A 22,734-nucleotide genomic window follows, 5' to 3' on the forward strand; every position below is an offset into this window, starting at 1 on the left:
CAAAACAATAAGGTGCCGGTTCCCAAAAGCCACGCTCCATGTCCAGGAAACTTCAGGCCCAGAGTGTAGCTTGAACTGCTGAGAGGTATCACACTGGGAAAGGCCTGGCTGACAGGAGAAGCCAGGGGACTAGAAACCAGGAATAAACCTAAGCCAACAGGTTTTGAGAGACACGGGGGGGGGGGGGGGGGGGAGGAGGGAGCGGCCTCACACGGCTTGTTTCCTACAGCCAGAAGGCAAAATCTTGGCCCGGAAGGCACAGCACCACCTACTGGAAGCAAATAAAATAGAAGCCTAACAGTGTCCTTTTTTTCTTTTAATTTTTTTAAATTTTTTAATTTTAATTTTTTTTCTTTTCTATAATTATACTATTATTTTTTTAATTGTAATTTTTATTTTACTGCATTTTATTATTTTTTTTTATTATCATTTCCTTTTCTTTTCTATTCTTTTCTCTTTCTTTCCTCTCTCCCTCTCTCTTTCTTGGTTTGCTTCCTTACCTTTCCCCCATCTTTCCTCTTAAGCATGACCACCCAGATTACGTACAACTTACTAAATGTAAATAGATGAATACTATGAATTGGTCCATAGTCCGCCTAAGCCCTTAACTACCCCCAAGTACTCCTGTCTATTCTTTTGTTAATATCCGCCTGCATTTGAGCAACCCCCCAAAGAAGATAACATATACTAACCTCCATACCATCAAAGTGCCCGACCTCAACATAAAATCCTAAATTCAAACTTCAATTCTATACATGCCATCAAATTCTGTAGGCCTTTAATGAAACTAATGAATTTACCTTAAATCACAATTAAATCCAACATCTCTAAACATTGTCTCCCAACACAAAGGAGAGATATTGGAACTATAAAAACCAAAACAAATTTAAAGAAGAAAACAGAAACACAGCAGTTAAACAGAGTTGGAAAGTAACGTGAGCACCATGAAAAAACAAGGGAAAAAAGGATTACAAACAATGCAGGACAACTTAAATTCACAGGAGAACCTAGAGGCATCAGAAAAATTGACAGAGAAAGAACTCAAGGCATACCTAACTCAGATGGAACAGAATCTTAGAGAAGACATTAGACAGCAAGTCCAAGCAATGAAAGTATACTTTGAAAACGAATTAAATAGGCAAATTCAAATGGCAAAGAATAAGCTCTACCAGGAGATAGAGATTTAAAAAAAAAATCAAACAGTAATCCTAGAAATGCAGGAAACCATAAACCAAATTAAAAACTCAAACGAGAATATTACAAATAGACTAGATCAAATAGAAGTCAGAACATCAGATAATGAAGACAAAGTGTATCAACTTGAAAAGAATATAGTCAACACAGAAAGGATGCTAAGAAATCACCAGCAATCTATCCAAGAGATACGGGATGTCATAAAAAAACCAAACTTGAGAGTCATCGGGTTAGAAGAAGGTATAGAGGTTCAAACCAAAGGAATGAATAATCTATTGAATGAAATAATCCTAGAAAACTTCCCAGATATGAAAGATGGAATGGATTGCCAAATCCTGGAAGCCTACAGGACCCCAAACATACAAAACCGTAATAGACCAACTCCAAGACACATAGTTATGAAGATATCCAACATACAGAACAAGGAGAGAATATTAAAAGCTACGAGAGAAAGAAGGCAGATTACATTCAGGGGTAAACCAATTAGGTTAACAGCTGATTTTTCATCACAGACGTTGAAAGCAAGAAGATCCTGGAACAACGTATTTCAAATGCTGAAAAATAATGGATTCCAACCAAGAATACTGTATCCAGCAAAATTAAGCTTCAGATTTGACAATGAAATTAAAATATTTCATGATAAACAAAAGTTAAAAGAATTCGCAGCCAGAAAACCAGCACTGCAAGGCATTTTGAGCAAAACACTACAAGAAGAGGAATTGAAAAACAGCACCCAAAACTAACATTGGGAGGTAATTCAGTAAAGGGAAGGAAAAAAAATAACCAAAAAGGAAAAATGAGCCATATTAAAATAAATAAATAAATAAGCATGACTGGGAAGTACAAACAATATATCAATAGTAACTTTAAATGTTAATGGCTTAAATTCACCAATCAAGAGACAAAGACTAGTAACCTGGATTAAAAAAAACAAATCCAACAATACGCTGCCTTCAGGAGTCCCATATGATAGGAAAAGACATACACGGGTTGAAAGTGAAAGGTTGGGAAAAATCATACCACTCACATGGTCCTCGGAAGCAAGCAGGAGTGGCCATACTCATATTGAATAAAATCAACTTCAAACCTAAGTTAATCAAAAGGGATAAAGAAGGACACTATATACTGTTAAAAGGAACCATCCACCAACAAGACATAACAATTATCAATATGTATGCACCAAATAACGGTGCTGAAACGTTCATAAAACAAACTTTCCTCAAGTTCAAGAGTCAAATAGACCACAACACAATAATTATCAGTGACTTCAACACACCGCTCTCTCCATTGGACAGATCCACCAGACAAAAGCTGAATAAAGAAACTATAGAACTCAATAACACAATCAATAACCTAGACTTAACCGACATATATAGAATACATCAACCATCATCAAGTGGATACACGTTCTTCTCAGCAGCACATGGATCCTTCTCAAAGATAGACCATATATTATGCCATAGGGCAACTCTTAGTAAATATAAAGGTGTGGAGATAATACTATGCATCTTATCTGATCATAATGGAATGAAACTGGAAATCAATGATAAAAGAAGGAAGGAAAAATCCTGCATCACCTGGAAAATGAACAATATGTTACTGAATGATCAATGGGTTACAGAAGACATAAAGGAGGAAATCAAAAAATTCTTAGAGATAAATGAAAATACAGACACAACATATCAGAATCTATGGGACACAAAGAAAGCAGTTTTAAGAGGGAAATTCAGTTCCTGGAGTTCATTCCTCAATAAAGGAAAAAACCAACAAATAAATGAACTCACACTTCATCTCAAAACCCTAGAAAAGGAAGAGCAAAACAACAGCAAATGTAGTAGAAGGCAAGAAATAATTAAAATCAGAGCAGAAATCAACAAAATTGAAACAAAAAAAAACCATTGAAAAAATTGATAAAACTAAAAGTTGGTTCTTTGAAAAAATAAATAAGATCGACAGACCCTTAGCCATGCTAACGAAGAGAAGAAGAGAGAGAACTCAAATTACCAACATACGGGATGAAAAAGGCAATATCACAATGGACACTACAGAAATACAGAAGATAATTAGAAATTATTTTGAAACCCTATATTCCAATAAAATAGAAGATAATGAAGATATCGATAAATTTGTTAAGTCATATGATTTGCCCAGATTGAGTCAGGAAGATACACACAATTTAAACAGACCAATAACAAAGGAAGAAATAGAAGAAGCCATCAAAAGACTACCAACCAAGAAAAGCCCTGGACCAGATCGGTATACAGCGGAGTTTTACAAAACCTTCAAAGAAGAATTAATACCAATACTTTTCAAGTTATTTAAAGAAATAGAAAAAGAAGGAGATCTTCCAAATTTATTCTATGAGGCCAACATCACCCTGATCCCGAAACCAGACAAAGACACTTCAAAGAAAGAAAACTACAGACCAATATCTCTAATGAACATAGATGCAAAAATTCTCAATAAAATCCTGGAGAATCGAATACAAAAGCATATTAAAAAAATTGTGCACCATCATCAAGTAGGATTCATCCCTGGGATGCAAAGCTGGTTCAATATACGGAAATCAATAAATGTTATTCACCACATCAATAGACTTAATGATAAGAACCACATGATCATCTCGATAGATGCGGAAAAAGCATTTGACAAAGTACAACATCCCTTTATGTTCAAAACACTAGAAAAACTAGGGATAACAGGAACTTACCTCAACATCGTAAAAGCTATATATGCTAAGCCTCAGGCTAGCATTATTCTGAATGGAGAAAAACTGAAGGCATTCTCTCTAAAATCTGGAACAAGACAGGGATGCCCTCTCTCACCACTTCTATTCAATTTAGTTCTTGAAATACTAGCCAGAGCAATTAGACAGACAAAAGAAATTAAAGGCATAAAAATAGGAAAAGAAGAACTTAAATTATCATTATTTGCGGATGACATGATACTATATCTAACAGACCCAAAAGAGTCTACAAAGAAACTACTAGAGTTAATAAATGAATTCAGCAAAGTGGCAGGATACAAAATCAACACACATAAATCAAAGGCATTCCTGTATATCAGCGACAAATCTTCTGAAATGGAAATGAGGACAACCACCCCATTCACAATATCCTCAAAAAAAAATAAAATACTTGGGAATCAACCTAACAAAAGAGGTGAAAGACTTATACAATGAAAACTACAGAACCCTAAAGAGAGAAATAGAAAAAGACCTTAGAAGATGGAAAAATATACCCTGTTCATGGATAGGAAGAACTAACATCATCAAAATGGCGATATTACCCAAAGTTCTCTATAGGTTTAATGCAATGCCAATCAAAATCCCAACGGCATTTCTTATAGAAATAGATAAAGCAATCATGAAATTCATCTGGAAAAATAAAAGACCCAGAATAGCAAAAGCAATTCTAAGCAGGAAGAGTGAAACAGGCGGTATAGCAATACCAGACTTCAAACTATACTACAGAGCAATAGTAACAAAAACAGCATGGTACTGGTACCAAAACAGGCGAGTGGACCAATGGTACAGAATAGAGGACACAGAGACCAATCCACAAAATTACAACTTTCTTATATTTGATAAAGGGGCTAAAAGCATGCAATGGAGGAAGGATAGTATCTTCAACAAATGGTGCTGGGAAAACTGGAAATCCATATGCAACAAAATGAAACTGAATCCCTTTCTCTCACCATGCACAAAAGTTAACTCAAAATGGATCAAAGAGCTTGATATCAAATCAGAGACTCTGCTCCTGATAGAAGAAAAAGTTGGCTCCGATCTACATGTTGTTGGGTCGGGCTCCAAATTCCTTAATAGGACGCCCATAGCACAAGAGTTAATAACTAGAATCAACAAATGGGACTTATTCAAACTAAAAAGTTTTTTCTCAGCAAGAGAAACAATAAGAGAGGTAAATAGGGAGCCTACATCCTGGGAACAAATTTTTACTCCTTACACTTCAGATAGAGCCCTAATATCCAGAGTATACAAAGAACTCAAAAAAATTAAACAATAAGAAAACAAATAACCCAATCAACAAATTGGCCAAGGATCTGAACAGACACTTCTCAGAGGAGGACATACAATCAATCAACAAGTACATGAAAAAATGCTCACCATCTTTAGCAGTCAGAGAAATGCAAATCAAAACCACCCTAAGATACCATCTCACTCCAGTAAGATTGGCAGCCATTATGAAGTCAAACAGCAATAAGTGCTGGCGAGGATGTGGGGAAAAGGGTACTCTTGTACATTGCTGGTGGGACTGCAAATTGGTGCGGCCAATTTGGAAAGCAGTATGGAGATTCCTGGGAAAGCTGGGAATGGAACCACCATTTGACCCAGCTATTGCCCTTCTCGGACTATTTCCTGAAGACCTTAAAAGAGCGTACTACAGGGATACTGCTACATCGATGTTCATAGCAGCACAATTCACAATAGCTAGACTGTGGAACCAACCCAGATGCCCTTCAATAGATGAATGGATAAAAAAAGGTGGCATTTATACACCATGGAGTATTACACAGCACTAAAAAAATGACAAAATCATGGAATTTGCAGGGAAATGGATGGAATTAGAGCAGATTATGCTAAGTGAAGCTAGCCAATCCCTAAAAAACAAATGCCAAATGTCTTCTTTGATATAATGAAAGCAACTAAGAACAGAGCAGGGAGGAAGAGCAGGAGGAAAAGATTAACATTAAACAGAGACATGAGGTGGGAGGGAAAGGGAGAGAAAAGGGAAAATGCATGGAAATGGAAGGAGACCCTCATTGTTATACAAAATTATATATAAGAGGTTGCAAGGGGAATGGAAAGAAAAAACAAGGAGAGAAATGAATTACAGTAGATGGGGTAGAGAGAGAAGATGGGAGGGGAGAGGAGGGGGGATAATAGAGGATAGGAAAGGTAGCAGAATACAAAAGTCACTAATATGGCATCATGTAAAAATGTGGATGTGTAACCGATGTGATTCTGCAATCTGTATTTGGGGTAAAAATGGGAGTTCATAACCCACTTGAATCTAATGTATGAAATATGATATGTCAAGAGCTTTGTAATGTTTTGACCAACCAATAAAAAAAAAGTTCCAATGCACAAGGGACTCAGATGATTCCAGTGTTCAGTAAAGGATCATTGCCACAGAGCACCCACAAGTGCTGTGAACACAACTGAATCAGCAGAATTTTAAAGGACATGTGGCAAAGCTGCTTTTGCTACAATCCTGATCTGGTGGGAAGTTTTTATTGTTCTGGGCCCAATGTGAAACAGCCTTTTGTTCACCAGGTATATTGTATATGTTGCCTCCAAATTTCTAAAAGACACCTAAAGTTCTGTATCTCTTTCTTAGTATTTTGAAGTCTCAGGGCTCATCCATACATCCTTCACTTTGAAGGAGACACCCAAATGCAGGCCATTCCACTAGATTTAAAAGAACTCCACTGAGTTACACATGTGTACTATCAAATCACCAAGAATATTTACTACGTTGTTTTTCCTGGTCCTATGAGAAGGATGTAACCAATAAAATAAATCAGTGTCCTGTGTTTTGGTAAGTTGGTGAAGATTCCATGTGACTAGGTAGTAGCTCAAATCCATAAAGAATAACACTGATGTTAGATAAGTAATGTGTTTTATCATCTTTCTAGATTAGTGTTCCTTGTGTATTAGAATAAAGAAAAATATTATGCAGATTCATGTGTAGATTGTGCAGTGATCTCTAAGAATTGGGCATTTTGGGTCTGAAAGGAGACCCATCAGACCAAGTTAAAAATCCTAGCTTTATCAACGCTTATATGGTTATTGGAAATTGAGCAAATCAATTCAATATCTCTGAGTCTCAGTGTTCTTATCTCTAAAATAGGAATAATACACTCACATCAGGGGTTACATAAGGACAATATTAGCTAATCCATGTAAATCATTTTTAACAGTGCCTACCACATACTAACGGCTCAATTATCACTTTATCTTAATTGTCATTTTAGAGACCACCAGGGAATATGGGTTTTGCATGGCCTTTGGAAAAGTCTGGGTCAGAATAAGGAAGAGTTTAGGTAAGTACCCTTAGGAGAATAAAAATAGAAGAGCAGGTCCAAAGAGAATTTGTCATTCCCCCTAAGGAGGGAGTCAGAAGTTAGGTCAAGGAGAATAAGGGTTTTATAAAGTGTGTGTGTGTGTGTGTGTGTGTGTGAGAGAGAGAGAGAGAGAGAGAGAGAGAGAGAGAGAGAGAGAGAGAGAATTGGCTATGGCTTCTCTTGCAACAATGAGGAATTAAAATTGTTCTGTTTGAATTGACAACAAAGTTGGGGGTGGGGGTTCTGTCCTTCTCCAACCAGGATGAAGACAGCAGAATGGGATGAGTGCAGGTACCAAGAGGAAAAACATTGACTGAGTTCCTTGGGTAAACTACAGAGAAGAAATGAGGAGAGTTGGGGAAACCTGCCTGGGTCTGAGGGGCCTGGTAACTCAGCTATAACAAAGCCCCTGTGCTGTTCCTCACTGAGTGCTGGAGAGTATGTTCAGAGAGTGCCGCCTTTGCTTTACAGAGAGCCAGAGTGGTGAGGTGAGGCTTTAGATGTCTGCAGAGGTGCCCATCGTAGGGGTTGCATGGAGGAAGCTCTGCCTGCCTCCTGCTCGGCTTCTGCTGTAAGATGGACTTCAGGACAACTGATAGACACCATTTGGGGACCTGAGACTTGCTGTTGATCCAGGAGGACAATTAGTTCTGTCAGTGGTAATCAAGGAGTGGAGAAAACTCTGTGGTAACCAGAGTTACATGAACCTTTTATAGCATTTGAGATTAACACGTTAAAAAGATTTAAATAACCATAGTGAAGGGCACTCTGAAAAGATTTTGTATACTGCTGCCATAAATGGAAGCATGATTAAGCCCTAGTCCTGAAAGCGTGTAGCTTTCTACCCTGCGTTCTCCACTGCTTTGTCTCTGTCACTCTGTATTTTGGCATATTCTCACCACCGCAACCTCCCATCAGTAAATGGTGTTGAGAGGCCTGCCCTGGATAGATGTGGTGGCTGTGATGTACAGAGCCAGATTCCCTAGGGCCTCCGCCACTCCCTGCATTGTCACCTGGCTGTCAGGCAACCTTCCCTGGCATGGCTTCAGAGCTGCAGAGGGTTTCATTCCTCCTCGTCAAAGAGACGGTGACTCCCAGGAAAGTCTGACTGCTTGTCCATTACCAGTGACCTTGTATCCTTGGTATGAGAAATTCCAGGAGGGCAATATCTCCGTGTAGCAATAATAGTTCTCAGTCCATTCCTTCCCCACCACCTTGTCTCCACAGCCTCTTATTTTTCTTTGAATGGTGAAGTAAATAAATGATGAACCGTTGATGTGGTGTGATACCTTCCTTTCCACAAATAGCCCATTCTCAGGTCAGGTATGAATCATGAGCGCACAGTTGAGCCTGCAGCGTGATGTGTTTAGTGGAGCAGAACTTTCCCTCAGTCACTGTTGTCACCTTTCCAGCAGTTAGAGAGGAAAGCTGGGTGGAGTCAGCTTGAATGTGAGCTGTGCCACTTTCTAGTAATGTGACTTTCACAAAAAATCATTGATTTCCTGGGATCCCAAATTATAATGTAAATTTTATGTGTGTGAAAAGATGCAGTGTGGTGTAAATGTGACAGGCGTGTAACAGGCACTCAATGAATTTGAAAAAAAAAAAAAATGGCTTCTGTGTTCCTATACAGGAGGCCAATGGCAAACTTTCAAATGTTTTCATTCTGGGACTCGGTTCTACTATTGCCCTCTTCCCCTCCCACACAGGCTTACTCATGAATTTTTTTGACAGATTATGTTTTGGAAAGTAGAGTTATCACATACCCCATCCCCCAACACGTGCACAGAATCTCCAATTATCAACAGCCCCACCACAGTGGCATGTTTGTCACACCCAATGACTCTACATTTACACGTAGTTATTGCTGCAAGGCCATGGTTTATTTTAGGAATCAATTGTGGTGTATATTTTATGGGTTTATAAAACTGTATATTGAGATATATACCTGCTCTTATTATATTAGAAAAAATAGCTCTACTGCCTAAATATCCTCTGTGTTCCACCTATTCATCCCTCCTTAGCCTCTGGCAATCCTGGATCTTTATGACAACTTTTTCTTTTTCCAGGATATCATATAGTTGGAATCCCACAGTATGTATGTAGCCTTCTCAGATTAGCTGCTTCTACTACTTGTTCTTGTTGTTGTTCTTTTTCTTCCTTGTCCTCCTCCTTCTCCTTCTTTTTTTTTTTTTGTACTGGGGACTGAACCCAGGGGCCCTTTTTTACTGAGCTACATCCCCAGCCCTTTTTATTTGAGACAGGGTCTTGCCAAGTTGTTTAGAGCCTTGCTAAGTTCCTGAGGCTGGCTTTGAACTTACAATCCTGCCTCAGTCTCCCAAGCATATGCCACCACACCTGGCTTCAGATTGGCTTCTTTCACTTAATAATATGCAAAGAAGTCTCCTCCATGTCTTGTGGCTTGATAGATTATTTCTTTTTATTACTGAATAATATTCCATTGTATGGACATACCACAGATTAAACATTCACATATTGAAGGATGTTTTTATTATTTTCAAGTTTGGGCAATTATGAATACAAATGCTATAGACATCTATATGCAGGTTTTTGGGTGGATAAATGGTTTCAATTTATTTGGTTAAATACCAAGAAACTGAATTGCTGGATTATATGGTAAGAGTATGTTTAGTTTTATAGGAAAGAGCCAAATTATTTTCCATCCATCACTTAATGTTCTTTTTTCTCATGATCCACCACATATTTGTACAAAAGGTCACACATGCTTATTTGTAAATTCCAATCCTTGTCATGTTTGGCCTTGTTGCAGTGCTACCAGGGCAAGGTCAGGATTTCATAAATAGTCAGGAGCCCAGAGACTCAACCTTTCTTCAGAACTCCTATACGGGCTTTTTGAGTAATCTTTCAAAAAAAAAAAAAAAAATCAGCTCTGTCCTCTGGGTCTCCATTTCCTTATTTAGGCAAAAGAAGCTCTTTGCCACATGACACCTGTGCTGGAGTTGGCACACAGGTTCATACAAGTGTGAGTAGTATTTGTGCCAAATAATCATTGGCTATTAACAGTGTTACTTATAAGCTCAAATTTATAAGAGGTACACTAGAACTGTACTTGAATGCATACTTGTAGAGGTTGGTGTTTAGGTCTTTAAGAGTTTTCTGATATTTCTTAAAATTTTTCAGTTATAGATTTTGTGTGACTACCTGGCCACATTGAATTTTTCATAAAAAATAGCCTATGCTAAGATATTTCTTAAATATTTAAACAGTCATTTCCAGATGTTTAGAAACAACTTCATCATGATATTTATTTTATTGGGTCATAGCCATGTATTTAAAGATTTTTTTTCTTTCAATGTTTGTGTTACCTATCATTGCTTTAAATAGAAACACACAAAGAGTGGCTAGGAATTGACTACAGAGAGAAGCAGGAAGGAAACAGATCTGAGTTGAGCAGAACCCCGGTGAGGAAAAACCCCTCACTCTGGTGGCCTTGGGGTCCTCACTCTGCTCACTGGCTTCTCAGAATGAAATACCCAATGCTGTCTTATCTCTTCATTGCCACAGAGACCTGTTTCGGTGGCCTACAGTGACCAACAAGATGATACCTTGAGAATGTTTTCACCAATCCTCAGTGTTGTGGTTTAGATGTGAAATGTACCCCAAAAGCTCATGTGTGAGAAAGTGCAAGAAAGTTTTAGAGGTGAAATGATTGGGCTGTGAGTGCTTTTAACCTAATCAGTGCATTAATCCCCTCATGGGGATTAACTTGGTGGTAACTTCAGGCAGGTAGGATATGGCTAGAGGAGGTGGATCCATGTTGGGGTTTATAGTTTGTCCTTGTTGAGCAGATCTCTCTCTCTCTCTCTCTCTCTCTCCTTCCTGGTGCCATGTTCCCAGCTGCTTCCCTCTGCCATCCTCTTCTGCCATGATGTTCTGCCTCGCCTCAAGCTCTGAGGAATGGAGCCACTGTCTATGGACTGAGACCTCTGAAACTACAAGACCTAAAATAAACTTCTGCTTCTCTAATTGTTTTCAGTTCTTTTGGTCACAGCAACAAAAAGACTGACTAAAACACTCAGCAAGGGTTGGATATTAAGAGATAAGCCATTTCTGGCAGGACAAAGGACAGGCATGTAGGGGAAGAGGGCCATTACCGAAGGTACCATCCTCCCAAAAGATTTGTGTGCTGGGTTTCTCCATTTCCTTACCTCATCTCTAGTACCCTGGCATCCAGTATCCCAATATCCTAAATACTTAGTATCTTCCACCTCAAAAAGACCTGTGGATCTCAGAGTGTCTTTTCCTGCACTCATAAATGTTTTTTTCTCCTGTCCCACTCCTCACAGCCTGTTCTTAAAATACTCACATTGTGTCTAAGTACTTTAGATTCATTCATTCATTCATTCATTCACTCAATGGATGTTTACTGAGAACCTGTTGTATACCAAGCACTGTTCTTGGAATCGAGGACAACAGTTTAAACTCTCTTGAGCCTACATTCTCATCATGAAGATTGACATAAAATAATATGCCATGTAATCAAAAAGGTCAAGAGAAAAAAATAAAGCACAGTAAAGGGTTAGAGAGTTACAGGGGCTGCCATATTTGGTTGGGTGGTCAGGGATGACATCTTTGGGATGTGGTCTTCAAGTGAACCATGTGGATGTGGAAGTGGAGCATCTTTATGAGCAGAAGGACAGGTACAAAAGCCTTGAAGTAGGAACAATGTGTGAGGGATTGGAAGTCAAGGCAGAGGTCTGGATAGGGCCAGACAGGAAGAAACATCTTGCTCAGGGCAAACTTCTCCAGAACACCACTGAGTGGTTGGAGTAGTTGGTGTTTTAGGTAAGCTGGGATGGAAGACCTTGGGGGCCACAGAGTCTTTGAAAGTACATGTAATATACAACTAACCCTGGAAATGGCTGTCTTTCCTGCCAGTTATAAATCCTACTATAGCAGGACTGTTTGGAGGGGAGATTACTAAGGATTGACCCAGAGATTATCTACTACTAAGCTATACTCCTAGCCCTTTTTATTTTATTTTTTAATTTTGAGAGTCTTGCTAAGTTGCTGAAGCTCACCTCAGAATTGCGATTTTCCTACCTCAGCCTCCTGAGTTGCTGGGATTACAGGCCTGTGCCATTGTCTCTGGCTAAGAACTGTTTTGTTTTGTTTTGTGTTTTTCTGCTCTATCAGGATTCACAGTAGGTAGTTCATACTGGCATTGCATTAGACTGCACTCTGCTAGACACAGAGGATTTCACTATGTTTGCAGTCACATAGGCTGCCTATGAGCAACCCAAAATCAAGGACATGTAGTTGACATGTCAAAAATTCACTGAGTTTCATATCTGAAGATCATAGACGGTTATGAAGCTAGTGTGAAGGAAGGAAGGAGACACTTATCCCCCAGGGAGCCGGTGGCAAGAATTGCCTGGAAAAAGGGCCTTGGTCATGATGAACAAGGGATCTACCACTGAACTACATCCCTAGCCTCAGGGGTTTACTTTTAGAATGATAAAAATGTTCTAAAATTATATCATATACTTTGTGAACATATTAAAATAATTGAATTCTATACTTTAAAACAGTAACATTTATGTATATGAAGTATATCTCAATAAAGCTGATTCATTATGTAAAAAGTGGATCACAGAGTAAATGTAAAAGCTAAATCATAAAACATAAAAGGGAATGTTAAAAAAAATAATTGCCTGGAAAAACAGCTACAGAGAGTTCAGGTGCGAAAGTAGAACTGGCTATGGATTTGGAGGGTAAAACTATACACAGGGAAACCGAGGCTCCAGATAAGGATAAAATTTGGGAAAGTATTAGAATCAGGAATTGGCAATCATCTCAGTGAGCATTCTTGGTGATTGTCAAGGATCAGCTGAGTAAGTTTCCCATCTGAAACTTACTCCTTAGGAACAAAGCAACCTTATCTTGCTTCTCTTGGGAGGACAGCATCTTGACTGGACTTGCATATGGCCCTCTGGCATCATAGTAATTTATTTTATTTACAGTTGATCTCATTTATTAAATCTAATTAATACAACTGGTTATTGGTTTTCTTACTTTTTTCTGTACAGTGAGGGCTTAATGAGTATTATTGATTGAAATGACTTAAAATCATCAACACAAAGGAAAGAAGGGCTAGCTTTGTAAGAAACACTTATGACAAATAAATATTGCTTTCACATTAACTATCTTTTGAAATAAGATATACAGTTCTAAGCAAGAGGTTAAAATAAATTGAAGAGCCAGAGAATAAACCACATTTCTCACATTGCAACACCAGCCTTTCATTCATTCACCCAACAGTTACTGTTAAGCCAGGCAGTACCCTAGACCTAAGTATGGAGCTCAGAGTTTCCTTGGATGGAGTCACAGACAAGCAATTAGGCAGTTTCACCAGAAATGTGTCTTCTGTCAGGAGCAGTCAGCCTCAACCTAAGGCCAAAGACACACAGGCCCTTGGAACTTTGTCAGTCTGTTTCTGAGCTCTTGGTAGCCCTCTCAGTCCCCCTTTTTTCCCAATTGTGACTGAAAATAGACCCACTTTTCTTAGGAGCAATTTCAGGCATAGGATAAGCCTCCAGGGACCTGGGGGCTGGCCTTGATTGTACACATTGACTGATTTACTCTAGGAAATGGATAGGGTACTACTTACTCTCAAATCTTCCATCTGTGCTATAGACATTCCTGGGCTCCTTTTAGTGAGTGGCATCATTTAAATTCCATTTCCTGTGTTCCATTCTCTCTTGTCTCTCCTCATTTCTCTTCCATGGACTGAACCTGTCCTACCAAAATTCTTGTGTTGAAGCCCTCCTCCCCAGTGTCATGACATTTGCAGGTGGGGCTTTTGGGAGGTCATGAAGGCATTAATGCCCTTAAAAGAAGAGACAGGAGAGTAATTTCTCTCTCTCTGCTATCTGAGGCCACAGGAAGAGAATGACTTGTCTGTAAGCTACCTTTATTAAGACCTTGACCATGATGGCACCTTGATCCCAACTTTCCAGCTTCCAGAACTGTGGAAAATGAATGCTGTTTAAGCTATTCAGTGTATGGTAAGTTGTTATTGAGGCCTGAGCTGATCAAGACATTCTCCAAACTATTTGTCCAAAGTTCATACTGGATACCTTTGGAGACAGGTAAAAACAAGGAGGGTAAAGGGATCAAGAAACACAGTCACTACATTGTGAGTGTCCACAATGGACCTGGCTAACACTTTCTGTACCTCACTCATTTTCTCTCCCAAGAGCTCCATCGATATAGTAAGGGCAGTGGAGATTCTGAACCCCAGGTCTACCACTTATTAGGCAACTGACTCACAACTCTGAGGCTCCAGCTTCCTGGAGAGACTGTAGCAGAGTGGTTACTAGCACATATTCTCTATTTAAACCCCAGTTCTGTGCTTATAAATGTGTGGTCTTGGCAAGCTGCTTCATCTCTGTGTGTTTCAGCTTCCTTTTTCCAAAAGTGGAAATGAACTAAAATAGCAGTGCCCACAACAAGGGTGGTTATTAAGACTAAATAAGCTAATATAAGTAAAGCACTTTGAGCAATAACCAGCTCAAGGTAAGAATGTTACCAAAGATTCTCAATACTCTGAACATGAGTTTAGAAGTTCATCCCATGGAAAAACCAATGTGCAAGATACAAGAGTTGGGGAGAAAGGAAGGTTTTATTTACGACCAAAGAATGCAGAAGTGGGAAGAGGTGTTCACATTTCAGCTTTTCAATTCCAGAAGGTTGACAGGTTATATAGATCTAGGAAAGGAATAGATTATAGATGTAAGAGAGGTTAGTCAGTTTCCATCATTTTGGCTAAATACCTGAGAAAACCAACTCGACTGATTTTGCCCCATTGTCCCAGATGTAAAACACCTATAAAAATTTAAGTATATTATATAATTGTATAATATAATTATATAATAACAATATAATTAAAATAATATTAATATTTTAATCATTAATGTAATATTAATGCAATAATATAAGCTTTAGATCATGATTTCCAATTTTAGATTCCAGCTGTAAAGTATGATTTTAATGCACCTGTATCAATTTCATAGAATTAAAAATTGGAACTTGATTGGAAAGAGGAGATTTATCTTGGATCATGGTGGCAGTCCATGGCCCCACCACTATGTGGGGGAGGGTGCCATGGACTGCCACCATGATCCAAGATCTTCATGACAGGGAGGTGTGGTGAAGCAGAGATGGTCACCTCATGGCAGCTGGGAAGCAAACAGAGAGAAGAGGCGGCTGGGTACAAGTGGTACCCTTCCATGGAACACCCCCAGTGACATACTTTTTCCAACTAGGCCTTACCTCCTACAGTTCCCATCATCTCCCAATAATCAATCATTTACAAACCCACCAATGGGTTAATCCACTGATGAGGTCAGAGCCCTCCTGATGCAATCACTTCCCAAAAGCCCCACTTCTGAACACAGCAGCATTGGGGAATAAGCCTTCAACACATGAGGTTTTGAGGGTCATTCCAGAGTCACACTAAAACAAATAATGAGGAATAGAGACAGGCTAATAAAGATAAGAAATATTTATGTCTATTTTGGGATAGACAGAGATGCTATAGTTTTGGACACAACATTTCTCAAATGATCAACATCTCTACATACAGAGCCGAGTGGCATCTGACCCAAAGGTTAAGGCAACAAAGTGGACAGGCACAAAATGAAAACAGAGATGACAAGTGTTTTCATCCCATTCCAGTCATCCATCAGACATCTGTAGGTCTAAATGAAGAGTCAGTTTTTTCAATAAAAGTGGCCTTCAGGTCCCTGAAGAGTAACCTAGGCAACCACTATCATCATAACCCACATGGCAGAGGTGTTATCTATAGCAAAGCTAGTGGGAGACTAGTAATGTATGATCTTCATAATTAGTGATTTTTTAAGTCAACAAAGAGCAAGTGAAACTACAGGGTTTATTTTTTTTCCTCAGTAACAAGGACAAACTGTTATTTTGCATCTTCTTGTTGAACATTTTTTTAAAAAAGTGTTCTTTAATACAGTGTGGGGCAGGAAAGAAACAACAAAGTCTAGCTATTATTGATGGTTTATTATTATTATTAGTTTTTATTTTTATTGTTTGAGTATTAATGTTATTATTACTATTATTCTTACTTTCAGACTTGTTGGTAACAGACCTACCTTCTTCCCTACTGGAGAATTTGAAAAACATTGACAAAGCAGAGGGCTCTGGCTCCTTTTCACTCAAATCATGGGCTGGAATCCCTCTGTCTGGCATCAACTTCAAAAACATGTTGGAATGAAAAAGCTCAGAATCTGCCTTTTAGACTAGATTCCCAGGTGAGTCATGAGTAAGTTTAAATTTGAGAAGCACTTCTAACATTGGTTCTCAGCCTTGGCTTGGAGACAATGCCTGGGCTCCTCAATCTTGCCCTGCCCCAGAAATTCCATTTTAATTGGCTGGAGCACAAAAGCTTAAAAGGTCCCTGGGTGACACTAATGTGCAGTCAAGGCTGAGAGCCACCCATGGAGCATTTGGCTGGGAGGAGTTAGGCTGCAGGGGTGCATGGGAGTTTATTTATTTCAGCAACTGCCAGTGAGAGTTCTGGTTTGTTTTGCTTCTTTTAAGGCCCAAAGAAAGTAGAAATAGGAAGGAACACAAGGAGGACACATTCTTCCCGACCCACCCCCAACATTCCCCAGTCTTCTTTCCAGCCAACAGGATGCATGACAAGGCTTTTTGTCCAGCATTTCTGCTTCTCTTTGTTGCAGTTCTCAGCATCCAGGCTGTGTTGGTTGGCTTTGTGTCTCTCACTCAATTTACCGTGCTGAAGGGACTTGTCTTTTCTGTGAAGGAAATTTGTGTTTCCCTGGAAATGATGTCCTTCTCCTTGCTTCTTCCTCTCCTACCCATGGTTCATGGTTCATGGTACCCAGAAGCTGTTGGAGAAAACCTGATGGGAGATCTCTCCCTAACCTTTTATGTCAAGCCCTTGACCCCTGGTAGAAAATTCATGTTCCCAGTAGGCTCAGGGAAGTTATCTGAGTGAATGCTGCTGTCTAGACGATCGTTCATGCCAGATCATAAAGCTAAGGACTCTTGGGGGCATGGGTGGGAGGCAGGGTCATTCTACATTTTAAAGAGAAGCTGGAAATCTGGAATTTTATGAAGACCCTTCATGTTTTTCAATGTTGGCAGTTAATTAAAAAACATAACAGCTTTACTGGCCAAATAAAACATTTCCTGAGGTCAGAGCAGACTATGGACCTCTGAGGCATGCCTGGTATTCCAAACTGCCCATTTGGGTTGGAAAAGTTCCTTGAGTTATGGCAACTAAGCTTAGTGATCTTGCTTTACCTTTGGTATTGGTAGAAAAGGTAAGATACCTGAGTATCATGTCTTCTGAGTCATGTAACCAAAGGTTTTTAATTCCAGTGACTTTCTCTGGATTTGTTATTTTGGTATACTCTTGGCCAAAGGCAAATCTTCCACATACACAGGCCCAAATATGGCTGTTTCCTCTATACCATCTAAGTCCTCTGTGTGCCCTAGGGTCACAGTGGACTTCTCTGTCTCACCTGATGCCAGACATTATAGGAGTTAGGCAGATATGTTACAATTTCCTGGGATAGCAAAATAGAAGGAAAGAAAGGAAGGTTTATATTATTCAATCTTCTCCCTCTCCTATAGCTTCCCCTCCCCTGCATAACAGCCCCAGCATTTGACAGAGCTCCTTGTTTAATGCTGCCATGACTCTGCAAGTGACTAAATGTTTCTCCTTCAATATTCTCTTTATACAAGATGACGTGACTTGTGTTTGTTGCTAATATTAGATGTGGAACAGATGCCCTCATTGTTGGGTCCAGGGTACATGCAGAGCAGAGTAATAATCCAAAGACAAAGGCCTCAAATGCCCAGTGACTTACTTTTTTTTTTTTTTTTTGTGGTGCTAGGGATTGAACCCAGGGCCTAATGCATGCAAAGCAAGCACTCTACCTCGAGGCTACATCCTCAGTTCCAGTGATTTTAATAGCAGAAATTGAGAACTCGCTGCAAGGGACTCTGTCTGGTTCATGCTACATGTTTGGGTCGTGAGACCCAAGAATTAAATACATAGTATAGCTCTCATGGAAATGTAGGCAGAGCTCTTGTGGGGAGGGATGAGGGGTACACAGAACCAAGTGATGACATCTTCATGTAGACATAAGCAACAATACCCAGGCCATCTAGTCCCCACTGGTTGCCAAAGTTAGGACCAGGGAAACCACATAGCAAGCCTAGGGGATCAGTGGATACTTCAGCAGACAAGGCCAATGTCAGGGTTCTTTCTGTTCTTTTCCATTTTTCTCACTGTAGCCTTCTTGGAAAAATCAGAGGAGGGCACTTACAAACTATGAACCTTCCGGGTCTATTATCAACACCTGGGACTTTCTTTCCTCTTCCCTCATTCTAGAATGCTCTCATGTTTGTGAGGTAATTTGTTTCTTAAGTTCTGCCAATGTGTTTTATTTCTCCTCAAATTTTAGTTGCTTGAACCCTTGTAGAAGTTAAGGTTGCTTGCCTTAGTAGAGAATGTCTGTCTCTGATGCTTCCTGCTCATAGCCACATGCTGCAGATATGGTTCTTAATGAGTACCTTCTGCCCATGGCAATCCTAGCACTAGCACATTGGAAAACTGCCTGAAACTTGGCTAAAGTCAATGGATCAAAAATCTTTTGGTCTCAAGGGGTTGTATTAGAAAGATCCTATGCCATAAAAATTCTCTCTTGATTTGCAATTGAATCACCAGATTAAATCCCTCAGCCAGCCATTTTGCAAACTGAGTGTAACCTTTATGGTTATACTTAGCTTATAAAGTTCCAGTTTTTCATTGTTGCCTCCCCCCCAACCTTAAATAAAAGTCTAGTGATCTACTTATAGAGGGGAAGAAAGAACTAGCATTTATTGAGTTTTGCTGTAAGTCAGGTGCTTCACACTGGTTATCTATCTGGAGAGCTTAAAAAGCTTGTAAGTGGCCGAGGTCATACTTAAACCAATACCTTCTAATACCCAGAAATATGCTTTTTTTCCCATTTGTCTATGCTTTTACAGTTCTCTGCTCATAGCCACATGCTGCAGATATGGTTCTTAATGAATACCTTCTGCCCTTGTTATCATGTGCAGAATAAGATAGACACATACAGATTTAGAGATAGGACTGAATGTTTTCCTTTTTATTTTAGAGATAAAAATAAAACAGCAATTGTTTTAAACTCATAATTAGAACAAAACAGATACTTAGGCTTATAGGTTTCTGAAATAAATGTTTATAGTTCTGTGTTGAAAATAGAAATGACCTGGTAGAAAGCTTATCTTGTGGATTCCAAGGGGCCTAAAACCATGTTTTATTCACTCTGAATCCATAATAATTAGCACCAAGCCTGGTCCAAAAGAGTTCACTCAATATTTGTTGAATGAACAGTTTTCTCCTCTATCCCCATCAGCACTGAGAGGGGAAATCTTCTGCTTTAAAGATGGGGCAGAGGCTGGGCCTCTTTCACCTACTGAGCAGACTGCTTTCTTCAAAAATACTGCATAATATTAACAGGTATTAGGCAGGACAGTCCAGCCAGGCAGTTCAGCCACATCTGGAGAAGGTGGCAATTTGGGTCATCTTTCTGCATCAGAACCTCCACCTCATTTTATACTTTGGGGGAAAATGAACAAGCACATTGGTGATGCCAGTGAAAGGAAGTCCTCCTGAGAGTTTGTCTTAGCAAATTTATAACCGTTTCCAAACTGCAACAAATTTAATATTATTTACCTTTTAAAATGTTAATTGTACATCAGAGATGGGCTCAGTTGTCTGTAGGCCAGTCCTTCACTGAAGGCTTATGGGGTGGGGGTTGATGTGTGTGTATGTGTACATGTGTGCATCTTCCATGAGATCTGAAATTGTCTAATATTTCTCTTTTTTTTTCATCCATTCTAAGTGTGGTAAAAAGTATTTAACATAAATTCACCATCTTTATTATTTTTAAGTGTTAAATACATTTACATTATTGTGAAACATATCTCAAGAACTTTTTCATCTTACAAATCTGAATCTCTGTACTCATAAAACAACAACTAGTATATTACTTTTAAACATCATCTAAGGTCCAATTTTGCTAGAATGAAGACAGCTCTGCTGTCAATTTCAGGAAAGCATGATTCAACCTCCTGTTGCTCAGACATTGAGAACCTTCTTGGCTCAGTAAACCACATTCTGCCTTTCACCTGTGGGGTGAACCACAGAGGGTCTTAGATTTGGTCATTATTAGGAAAATATATCAGGAATTTTAATCCAAATAAGCACTACTACTCAGCTTCCTCACCTCTCCTCCTCAGCCAAATTGGGCTAACTTCCTCATTGTTTGTGAATTCCTTATGAATGCCAGAGTCTCCACTGAAAGAAGAGTCAAAGACATGGCCCCAGGGGCCTAAGAAATTATTATTCTAGTTTACAAGCTATGTTCCAACATGTCTCACAATTATCATTTCCCACGATTCCCATTGTCTTTCCTGATCTGATCCTCCCCAGATTAGCCTAGGGTGATCCTTCTCTGCAGCATAACAGGATCACTTTATTTCCTGGTGTTCTCTTATCAAAGCATTTCTCACACTGTATTGCAATTGCTTGTCTATCTTTTCTGCCACACCTCGAGTTCTGTGAGACCAAGATGTGTATCAATCTTGCTGTGGAATGGAGCTAAATACATTATTAAGTCAATGTTATATAATCTTTGCCAGCTGTGAGAAGGTCCCCCTGCATTGCTATTGCACTTCTCTGGTCCAAGGCAGAGCAGCTTGCAGAGGATCATGGAACTTCTGTGAACTGAGATGTGCTGGCATGAGTGCCATGAGAACAGGAGCCAGGTTAAGCTTTGCTGCCCTTGAAGACCCAACATTGAGCACAGTTGCTGGCTCTTAGTAGACATTTAAAAAACATTTTGAAAATGAATGAATCAACTAGAGCAATGAAGAAATGAAGTTTCACAGAGGAAGGATTCTTTTCTCTCTTTCTCTACTGCAGCATGCCTTGATAGAGGCATAGTATTTACGCCAAAGGAGAAGATAATCATTATGATACAGGGAAAATACTGGGCTAGATAGGTACAATTAGAAGGGGCTCTTAACGGAACATAGGGCAGGAGGGGTGTGATGTGAGGGTATGCTTGTCAGGAAAGGCCAAGGGGAGTAGTTTATGATGCAAAAGCTCAAAGGCAAGAGAGTACTGCATGTTTGTGGAACTGCAGGAAGTTGAATGCTGCTTAGGGTTTGGGACAAGGTGGGAAGAGATGAGGCCCAACAGAAGGAGGGGCATATCTCAGTGGTCTTGAGGTCAGCCAGAGAGGACTAGCCTCATCCCAAGTCAAAGAAGAGTGACTGCAGGTGTAAGCATAATATGGCAGATTTATGTTAGAAAGTCATCCCAGCTGGAGAGTGGAGCAGAAGGCATCATGGGATAAAACCCAGGCAGGAGAGATGAGGATGGCTTCATCTATGTGGTGTCATGTTGGGGCAGGAGGGAAGAAGTGTTTAGAACCAACCAAACCACAGAAGTGCACACCCAACTCATTTTATTACACATAAGCCATGACTTTTCCTCTTTAGGCCTTTGTTGAAGGCTATTAACAAAGGATTGATTGGGCGTGAGTGTAGAGACCTAAGAGGATCTGTTTGAAACCTCCTCCCTTGTGGGAAGAATCATTGGAAAAGAAAAGGGACTCTAGGTGACCAAACAGAGAGACAGCAGTGACTTTATGATGGTCATTATGTGTATCACACATGAAGATGCTGCTAAGGACAAGGTCCCCTGGAATGAGCAGCCAGGAGATATTTTAATTAGATCAAGGTGTCCACCTGCATAGTTTGTTCCAGATATTGGGGGTTAGGATATTTGTAATTTGCAAAAGTAAGTTAAAAATTGTAATATAATTTTATCCTTGGGAGGCAAGTGCACAAAAAGAATCTCTTTGTCTTGTACTATAAGCTAGAAGATAAACTAGGCAAACTCATTAGTGGGATGGGCACATGTTCTGTGTATATGTGTTCAGCCACTGATGGGGACTGGAGAAACTCAAATCTGCCATAGAGAGTGGCAGGAAGGGACAGAGATTCTTATGCTTATCATAAGGAGGCAGGAATCAAGAAATTTTTGAGAAATAGTGAATTAAAGTCCCACAGATACTTCAGTCATATGGGCCAAAATTATAGTGTTATAATGTATCTGTTAGTTAAAGTACAATATAATCATGTATTTGACCTCTATTATTTGGGACTTTGTGGCAGCTTCTGTGATCCAGAGATTAAGGGACACTGCCTTGCCCTTATGAGTATACATCTAGTGGAAAAGACAGACATCGGAATCATTATTGTCTTAACATGATAAGTACCACAATAGACTCACAGTCAAAGAGCATAGAGAAGAGAGCTATTAACTCCTAGTTGTTG

At 39.4% G+C, this 22,734-nt stretch overlaps 1 long non-coding RNA gene across 3 annotated transcripts in view; it reads right to left on the reverse strand.

The window, feature by feature from the left end:
• Positions 1-22,734, reverse strand: part of LOC114105030 (uncharacterized) — a 132,366-nt gene that overhangs the window by 107,441 nt on the left and 2,191 nt on the right. For 2 of the 3 annotated variants that reach the window (XR_011708595.1, XR_003584933.2), the window contains exon 2: positions 14,926-15,030. The exons of the other annotated variant lie outside the window; for it this stretch is intronic. This is a non-coding gene — a long non-coding RNA (uncharacterized lncRNA). Of the gene's footprint in view, positions 1-14,925; positions 15,031-22,734 lie in introns of those variants that run through there. 3 annotated transcript variants of the gene reach the window in all.

Source organism: Marmota flaviventris, chromosome 9, assembly GCF_047511675.1.
Source record: "Marmota flaviventris isolate mMarFla1 chromosome 9, mMarFla1.hap1, whole genome shotgun sequence".
Taxonomy (NCBI): Eukaryota; Metazoa; Chordata; class Mammalia; order Rodentia; family Sciuridae; genus Marmota; species Marmota flaviventris.